At 36.3% G+C, this 9,641-nt stretch overlaps 1 long non-coding RNA gene across 2 annotated transcripts; it reads left to right on the top strand.

Annotated features, from left to right (window-relative positions):
- Positions 1–5,446: 5,446 nt before the first annotated feature.
- LOC127644376 (uncharacterized) lies at positions 5,447–8,414 on the top strand. 2 transcript variants are annotated; one of them, XR_007970640.1, is made up of 4 exons: positions 5,447–5,505; positions 7,834–8,008; positions 8,129–8,240; positions 8,349–8,414. It is a non-coding gene; the product is annotated as an uncharacterized LOC127644376 (long non-coding RNA). The 2 variants fall into 2 exon arrangements; XR_007970641.1 differs by lacking the exon at positions 5,447–5,505 and adding an exon at positions 7,208–7,290.
- Positions 8,415–9,641: the final 1,227 nt, after the last annotated feature.

Raw genomic sequence — 9,641 nt, 5'->3', positions numbered from 1 at the left:
TGTCCAATGTCTGTTTCTTTGCCCACTCTAACCTTTTCTTTTTTGTTATCGGTTTCAAAAGTTGATTTTCTTTGCAATTCTTCCAATAAGGCTAATCACATGAATTATTAGGTGTACAGGAGTACCTAATAAGATGGTCAGTGGATAGATAAGATAGATAGATACACACACACACACACACACACACACACACACACACACACACACACACACTGGCTGCCAAAAGTTTGGAATAATGTTCAGATTTTGACATTTTGGAAGGAAATTGGCACTTTAAATTCACCAAGGTGACATTCAGCTGAACACAAAGTATAGACAGGACATTACTGATATAAAAAACTATTTGAAAAAACTATTTGACGGATCGAATCTAGACAGGCCCCATTTCCAGCAGCCATCACTCAATCACATTATCCTTGAATAATCATGCTAAATTGCTAATTTGGTCCTAGAAAATCACTTGCCATTATATCTAACACAGTTGAAAGCTATTTAGTTAGTTAAAAGAAGCTTAACATTGTCTTTGTTTTTGAGTTGCCACAGTATGCAACAGACTGGTATGTCTTAGGTCAATATTGTCTTAAGGTCAAATAATTGGAAAAATGTGTTTTGGATCTTAACCCCATTGAGATTTTGTGGGATCAGCTAGACTGTAAGGTCCGTGAGAAGTGCCTGACAAGACAGTCACACCTATTTCAAGTGCTACAGAAAGTGTGGGGTGAAATTTCATCTGAGTATCTGGACAAACTGACAGCTAGAATGCCAAGGATTTGCAAAACTGTCACTGCTGCACATGGAGGATTTTTTGGTGAGAGCTCTATGAAGTAGTTAAAAAGTTCTGAAAATTGTTTTCAAATTGCAAAATTGTGATCAGTTGAATGCCACTTTGGTAATTTTCTTTCCATAAGAGCAAAATCTTTACATTATTCCAAACTTTTGTCCGCCAGTGTACATGGATCAAATGTCATTTATTTATAAAGATACAAAAAAAAATATATAAAAAGCACAACAATTTTTTTTTCTAGCAAAACATTTCACAAAAATAAACTTGCAAAACTACACATATGGTTACTCTGCTTGAGCACAACTTGGGGGGAACTGACTTCATGCATCTATTAAAAGTACATTTAACCAACAGGAGCCAAAGTAATTTAAAAAATGGCAAATAAGTGTAGACAAAACTGCTATCATAATTTTTTTAGCAGATGACAATTACGTTTCCACCTGTTTGCAAAATGCCACTCTGAATTTTTTCAGTGTGCTCATGTGTTCATATTTTCATGGATGCGAGCAGGTAACAAACATAGGCCATCAGTAGCGTATTACATATCAGAACAGCAAGAAAGGTCACTGGAGTCCCTGATGGTCTACGGAGATGAATGTGACACTAGGCGATGAATGGGACATGTAATCACAACATAACCTAACCACTCTGAGATTTATCAGCACAGAGATCCAAACTGCCGTTTTGCCTGCTTCTTCACTCTAAAAAAATAGGGAGATCGTACAAGATAGATACAGAGGAACAGTGTGAAAACTACTGTAAAAATAAGCAAGAGAACAAAGAACAATTGCTTTGTGTTTATTTGGGGAATTTACAGTAATACATATATAATATCAGTCGAAAATTTGGAAACCTAGTAATTTCATTGAATTCATTGTTACCATTTTCACACATAGTATAATTGAAAATTCAGCAAAACTATAAAATAACAAATAGAATTATGGGAATTTTGTAGTGAGCAAAAATGTTAAATCAAATGTTATATTTTAGATTCTTTAAAATAACCATCCTTTGCAGATTCCAGTTCTACACACTGGATATTCTCTCAACCAACATGGATTGGAATGACCTATGATCCTTTTTAAACAGTTTTCCAGGAGTTCCATTTTAAAAAATGTTATCCAAATTGAAAATAAATTAAAATGTTAGTTTTGTAAAGAAATTCATATAGGCCCTTTATATTTAGATTTAACTACAACACAATGTTCAATAAGCATAAGACATTACATTAAAATGTTTTTAAGATCATTCGAAACATAAATTAAATCAAGTGTATCCAAACTTTTGACAGGTAGTGTACATAAATACAAATAACCGCATGCCTGGTCCAAAGGTTTCACTTGCCAAATGTACCCAAAACGTAATTTCAGCCAGCGCTTAAATGGTAAATGCCCAGTAAATGCAGAAACAAACATAAATTTATTCATAAGGTGAATGGACAACTTAAGAAATTTGTTTTAGAAAATTAAATGTCATTATTCAAAAGTGTTAGTAAACTCACAGAAATACATTAATTTACAACACGGTTGAACATTTTAATTTACCCTCTTGAACTGTTATTGAACCAAATACATGAAGCAAGCTGTCTGCTTAAATTAAAGCTTAAATTATTAAAATAATGAACGCATAAATTAAAAAATATATATATATTTTTTTTTTTATGAATTATTGTGACAGATGCACTTTCACTAAGACACAGAGCCTGGCTAATTTGCAAGCTGCAGGTGACACGATGACCCTGTACCATTTGCCACAAATATTGAAAAAACTACTAAATAACATTATCATAGGGACAAAATGTACTTTGCATTCATTATTATTAATATTTATTTAAAAATATAATTACATCCAGTAAAAACTTTTTAATTCTAAATTTTCTCAATTCACCCATCATTGTGAGTTTGCCAAAAAAAAATATTTCTGAGCTTGCCGACATGTATGCACACGATTTGGAAAACAAGGAGCTTTTTCAAAATCATTGGAGTGGTGGTGGCGTAGTGGGCTAAAGCACATAACTGTTAATCAGAAGGTCGCTGGTTCGATCCCTGCGGCCACCACCATTGTGTCCTTGAGCAAGGCACTTAACTCCAGGTTGCTCCGGGGGGATTGTCCCAGTAATAATTGTACTGTAAGTCGCTTTGGGTAAAAGCGTCTGCCAAATGCATAAATATAAATGTAAAAAACAGTGCTCAGTTTCATGTTCAGGTCTCAGTCAGTGTAGCCCTGGACTGCTTGTATTCCCCATATGTAAACTTGAGCACATCCAAAATGCTGCTGACTTGTTAACTTCTATAAATTCACTCATCATACTTCTTCTCTGGCTGAGAGTTTCTTCTAGAATTCAATTCAAGACACTGTTCCTGTATGGCACAGCAGTCAATGGTTCAGTCTAGCACTGCATAACATTGAATCCTTCATCAGCCTGACTGCTTGGCCACTTTGATCACTTTTCTCCCAAACAGATGAGGTTTTTATTAAAAATGCTTTAAATCAACAAAACCTACCTACCCTAAACCTAACTTATAGTAACATGAAAAAGCTAATGTGACATGAAAAATGCAATTGCTAAAGCAAACACATAACTTTGTTGCAACTCTATGATATTCTCGGCTGATGTGTTGACTTGCATGCTCTTCGGTGCCACAGTGCTTTGCATTTCAAATGCTATACTCTATATTGAACTCTGTTGAGCTACAGTACTGCACAACCTGATCTCGTTTGATCAAGCTTCTAAGTGTAGACGGTTACGTAATGCAAATGTTAAAATGTATTACAAGTCATGTGCAAAAGTAAAAATATTTTAATGTCATAAGACAGCATAGTCTGAGGAACAGGGTGAAAAAAAACTCAACACACACATTCATTCATTTTCAATTAGTAAAAATGACCCTTTCACTCTAAAGAGCATATGAATCATTCTTCTTGCAGCTAATTCTGTAAAACGGTCATAAATACTTAATGCAGGTATGACACATGCCATATGAATGTTCAGTGCTGCTAATGGAAGCGTACTTCAAAGTAAACGTTTGCAATCTCAATTCAACCTTGAACGGCAAGATTGCAATCCTTTATAAAGCTATTCAAAGTTGGGTGGTGCCCCTCTTATTATGATATGATTCTCTTATAAAACATCTTGATTTGAGATGATTTTCTGGCTAATGGCATGCAAGTTATGACACATTGGATATTTTCTATAATAGTAGAAATGGCATCACATTTGCATTATTTACAATGGAAACTAGAAAGTCATACAACAGATGTGAAGACATTGATATGCAATAATGACTATAAAAAAAACTATTAAGTTGCCCTTTTCTTTAGAAATGACTATTTTAAACAATGTAATCCATACAAAATGTGGTGATATGGTGAAAACTATATAGCGGAATATGGTCTACAGTATTTGCCAATAATGGGACAAAACGGTAAAACATGCGCTCATTGCTGCAACAATGGCTGCAGGCAACAAATACTGGGAATAAAATGACGGTAACAAGATGTAATTTGCATGTCCAAAAATAATGTTCCTCATCATGAGTGATCATCTCCTGGGTCCATCTGAGCATTGTCATGTGGTCATTAGGCTGTTGGTAAACACGGCAATAGCTCAATGCTAGAGCAGAGAATTCTAGGAAAAGATGACAGCTTATTAGGTTGGCCAAACCTTTTCATGTCAGTGCATTTAGAGAGAGAGAGAAACTGATGATAAATGGACAGGTGTCTGGGTGAAGAGTGTCCAGCAGCTGTTTGGCCGTGGGGAGAGAACAGGAGAGGAGGAGCAGGAGGACAGGAAAGAGAGGCGGCAGCAGCACGGGGCATCCGGGGAAGAAAAGCAGGAACGGACTCAAGGAGGAAGCAGAGAGAGAGGGCATGATTTGCCGCTGGTGTGAGAAATAAACAGAAATTAACACAAATAAATGGCATGCCACAAATACATACACAAACTTACACACAAGTAGATGACACACACACACACACACACACACACACACACACACACACACACATTGATGTGGCTATCCTTATGAGGATGTTCCATAGACCTAATGATTTTTATACTGAACAAACTATAGATTCAATCCCCTAAACAAAAAAAAACAAAAATTTCATTTAAAAATAAATACATATAAATTGTTTAGTATGTGTAAGCAATTTGATTTGTGGGGACACTAGAAATGTCACAAACCACATTTATAGCATAATACCCTTGTAACCCCAGATAGCAGAAGATGTTATTTCAACATGGAATTTTGGTTGAAATGGTTGATTTATGGTTATGGTTGAAATGTGTTGGTGAATCAACCACTGAAGAATTGAAAGTTGAAAAAATGTTATTGAATCCACGTTGAATTATGGTTGAATTTAATGGTTGAATTGCAAACATTAGATCAATGTTTAATCAATGCTGTCAAAGTTAAACAGGCGGGACGCACGAGGAGTGGCGGTTACTGCTAGGTGAGACCATTAAGATGAGGGGGTTTATATATTTTTAATTATTATATTTTTAATTAAACACAATGCTTGGACGATTGATTGTGATGGTTTTTTAACATGTATCTTAGGTTATGTGTGTAACCTGTACAGAGAACAAATAAAAAACAAGTAAGAAACCAAAAACATATTTCTTTGGAGCGGTCCATATCAGTTTCTAGCTGCTACCGTTAGACCTGCAGTTAGCCAGCGCCATTTCCAGTGACTGCTCATACCCACTCCTGCTTGTGGTAAGTTTTAACTGACTTATGTTTTAAAAAAATAAAAATAAACATGTTGTTTGTTTTGGCACTTTGTCGTTAAATGGAAACTTTATCACTCAATAAGGGAATGACCATGATTGATTTATGTGAATAGTGCTAGAGCTAGTTAGCTAGCAGGTAACGCTAGCTACAATTTAAACAGTTGCTGTAGTGACAACAAGTCAACGATATTGTTGCAAAAGTGCGAGCCGAGTGTGTCACTAGCGAGGAGGGATCAGATCCGTAACGTTTCAAAGTTAACAGAAAACTTGTAAAATGAGGTGCGGGCGCGATCAAACTGTGTGTGTGTGTGTGTGAGAGAGAGAGTGAGGCGCGGGCGCGATTAAACTGTGTGTGTGTGTGTTTGTGTGTGAGTGAGAGAGAGAGAGAGAGAGCGCGTGGCGCGATCGAACAGTGGAAACATAAAAACATACTGTCATTTTGTGGACATCATACAGGGACATAAAACAATAAAACACAACATTGTGCTTTTGTCACACTCTAAACTCTTGTCAAACTGTAACCTACAACTGTCACCCAACCAAAAATCTAATCTGTTTGTTTTTAAGTTACATTCTACATTGATTAAAAAAGAAAATCAAATGTGTTTTTAATAGTAGTATTATTTTATACGGAAATCAATTAGTTATAATTCAGATGAGAATAAAGTTAGGGTTAATTAAAATGAAGGAAAACAAATATATTGATCTGAAATATAGCAAATTAATTTTAAATTAATTCAGGTACAATTACCAAACATATCTCAAGGTCTTTTTGTCTTTTTAATAATTTAATTAATAAACGAATTATATAAAACTATTGTCAGTGCACTACAAATAAACTGGTTATATGCCTTTATTAATAAAACTTATTTAAAAAATACAAGGCTTAACACATTTATAAAAATGCCTTCTGCATTTCTTCTGCAAAAAAAAAAAAAAAATATCGGCCGATATATCGGTTTATCGGATTTTAAAACCAACAAATATTTGTATCGGTATCGGCCTTCAAAATCCTTTATCGGTCGGGCTCTAATTTATACTAGTATCTGGTTATTATGATGATGATTATCATTAGCCGTAGTATTAGTATTATTAATAGTAGATATCTATCTATCTATCTATCTATCTATCTAATATTAATAATACTAATACTACAGCTAATGATAATCATCATCATAATAAGATACCCACAGAGAGAGGGTATGATGCCATACTTCCAGCAACACTTTTTGTACAGCCGTGGACACAGAATTCCACAATGAAATTGACATAGCATGACATAAAATGACGTCCTTTGGTAGCTGACAACACAATCTGCCCTCTCAAAGTTTTGTTGATGGTCCCAATATATAAATTAATATCTTTGTTTTGCAGGTGCCAGTATATCACCGTATGGGACCATGCACACCCCATTTCGTGCCCCACAAGGTGAAAATGGGCAGCTTTTGAAAGGCAAGTCTATTAGAAAATGTTGTGCTATGTAACCACAGAAGTATTTTGCACATTTTTATCTCATGACAATTTGTTTTTACCCTTGTTTAAGACCTCGCCATCCAAAAGATGACAGGGATGCTTGCCGAAGTGCTAGTGGTGGTGAAGGAACTTTCACGAGATGTGCAGTTCATCATGGGGAAATGGCCGAGGGTAGAACCCCAGCTAGTGGACCAGCCACAAGCCGAGAGCCGTTCCCGTCCAGCTGCCTATCACAAACGAGGAGGACTTTAATGAGGCCGAAGCCCTCTTAAAAACAGAGGCAGTCCGACAAAAGATGGTAATTTGTTTGATAAACTGAGCTGCATAATGAGACATTCTGCATATTAGGCGGGCCTTACCAGGTGCTGTTGGGCCTTACTGCGCACCCCACCCCCTACCCCATAATCCAACAAAACCAATTGTTTTTGAAAGGTCTGACCATGCTGAACATTGATCAGAATGTTAAGTAAGGGATAATGTATAGAACGCCGGTCATTATCGAGATTCAGCCTTGTGAATCAAGTAGAAAGACTTTACATTTTGGTCTCTACTATTTAGGGAAATCCAATATACCACTCAAAACTTACATTTTCTGAAAGCTTATGTCCTCTAGATGTTATTAAACATGCATAGACAGATGTTACACCTTCCCCTAGCTCATGGAGAGTCATGTTCCTGTAATGGATTTCCCAACATTTCTACATTTTCAACATTTTAACATTTCACTGTTTTTTATCCATGTTCCGCATGGTCGGACCTTTAACACCAGTGTTCCAATTGAGTTACATCAACAGGCAAACTGGAATTGTACTTAAATCCATTTTTCCTCACATCTCAATAGATTGTCCGCTTGGCCATGGTGGGAGGCACCAGCTCGACCTGCATGATCAGGAGGATGCTGGCAGCAGCCTTAACAAACGGCCTGGCCTGTAAATTTAGTTGGGCAGGGAAAGCGTACAAACACAGTGAGGCCAAGCTGCCATTTAGGGAAACTTGCCTGCAAGACTGCATGTTTGGTGAGTTTAACTTAATATTCCTTGTGCTGTTTTCAGCTGGCAACAAGTTATTTCAACCCAACTGATGCAATGAGTATCTTATCATTCCTAAAACAACCATTTTGGATTCATGTCTTTCAGTTGCTTCTCGGCAGTGTGACAGGAAGCTCACACAGCAGGCCTTCAGTGACATCGTGAAGAACTGGCTACGTTACGCCCCTTGGCGTGCAGGAGGCTTAAAGAAAAATTAGATGTAAGTGAATTTGATATTCCTAATATTACTAAATAGCTGTTGCATAAGTTGCTCTGCAAAATGTTTCATCGTGAGTGCTGACATGTTGTCTCTGCTTCTCTCCCACAGTGTCCTCTTCAGATGTGCTATGGCCCTGCACACATACAAGCCCACTCACACACATAGCATCACCCCTTGTTCTTCATGTTTTGTTTGTTGCATTAAAAAAAAAGAAAAAAAATCTTAAAAAATCTAATAAATGTTTTTATCCATATAACTAAATGAATCCAAAATGTGTCTGTTGTTATTATACGGTTAGTCCTATTGTTGGTGGCAGTCTTAGGCCTACTGCTAAATAGAGTGTATTTTCAATGGAGGTTGATGTTGATTGTTCTGCAAGATACAATGCCCATCACTCATTTTAATATATATATATATATATATATATTAATGCATATAAATTAATTTTATACCTTTTAGATAATGGTTGAACCAATATTGATTCAGTAACATTATTTCAACATAAAATCAACTTAAATTGATTTGTAGATTCTCATTAGATGATGGTTGATTCACCATTGATTAAGTAACATTATTTCAACATAAAATCCACTGAAATTTAAATGTAGATTCTCATTTAGATGATGGTTGAATCACCATTGATTAAATGTCAGTATGGTTGAAAATCTGATGTTGATTCAACACAAAAGTAGAGGGGACACTTTCAACATCGGATCAATGTTAGGCTTCAACGTAGTTTCAACATTTCTGCCAAACCATATTTCAACGTTGATTCAACTGAATTTTGCTATGTGGGACCTAACCAGTGTTTAACCTAAAAAAAATGTCTAAGCAAACCACCCAAACACACACAATAACTCAAAGGAAAACACACATAGTACATAATGTTATCTTAGCGGTCATGCTCATGAATAAGCTGCAGAACTTAAGGTATCTTGTCATTCATCATAGGGGTTTGATGTTCTACATTTTGCTCACAAATGACATTTTATGTAATCATGCTTTCACCACCAAAGCAGAGGACAGCCAGAGCGAATGACTAGAAGCAAAGAAAGAGAGAATGTGTGAAAAAGAGAAAGTGAGTTCTGGCAAGAGCAGTGGTAATCAGATGAATTCAGTGTGGCTCTGGGACCTCAATGCTTTCATTCCAGCAGCAGCTGCAAAGGCTTGGGCTGACACTGCTCCTGTAAAAGAGCGGTGATTTAAAGTGTACGCGCACACACGTGAATGTGTTTCATTATGTTGAGTTGTTCTGTCCGTACATTTTAAATCTGAGACAACAGTGCCCCCACCAGGTCAAAATATTATATTTGTCTATCTTGCCGTCTTTTTATTCTCATTTGAATGAATGGGGCATTGGTTTGGGGGATACACACGTACGCACGCACACACGCTAATGAG

Source organism: Xyrauchen texanus, chromosome 5 (assembly GCF_025860055.1).
Source record: "Xyrauchen texanus isolate HMW12.3.18 chromosome 5, RBS_HiC_50CHRs, whole genome shotgun sequence".
Taxonomy (NCBI): domain Eukaryota; kingdom Metazoa; phylum Chordata; class Actinopteri; order Cypriniformes; family Catostomidae; genus Xyrauchen; species Xyrauchen texanus.
This window is presented reverse-complemented; position numbering and strand designations above follow the sequence as displayed.